Genomic DNA, 615 nt, shown 5'->3' on the forward strand with positions numbered 1-615 from the left:
TATTTCAAAGCTAAGATGTGATGCTATGGAAGTCTTAAATGCTAAAATATTTGGAAGCATCAATCCATATTTACAGAAGTTTCATCTAGTAACTGACTTAGGAATATCATAATCATTTGTACTGAAGGAAATCGTGTTAAAGATATGATGGTACTGCTTTTTAAAACAAAATAACTATTCCTACCCTGCTTGTACAACACTACTACACTTTGGTTTCACTTGTGAAAATCATGAGACCATGTAACAGTCATTTCTGATTTTCACTTTTCAAAAGAAGGTAATTTGTTTGAGGAAAACAAAATGCCTGTTTTCCTAAAGCACACCTATCCTGTTTAAAGTTGAAGATATATTCAGTAATGGTTTTGTTTTTCAGGTACTCAACCAAATTAGGATAGATGTTATTTTTTGTAAGGTTTCCTATCAGACAACCTATATTGGCAAGATATCGTGGCGCTTAATGTTTTCCTCTAAGTATATAATCAACAGATGAGTGTAAGACGTTTATACCGAGCAAGTAAACTTCCTACCATACAATTTTTGTTCAAGTCTCCCTTCTCCACACCCTACAAAAACTGATGAAAGTATTAATCCTAAATGATAAACACCAACTAAATA

The sequence above is a fragment of the Haliotis asinina genome, chromosome 10 (genome assembly GCF_037392515.1).
Source record: "Haliotis asinina isolate JCU_RB_2024 chromosome 10, JCU_Hal_asi_v2, whole genome shotgun sequence".
Classification (NCBI taxonomy): Eukaryota; Metazoa; Mollusca; class Gastropoda; order Lepetellida; family Haliotidae; genus Haliotis; species Haliotis asinina.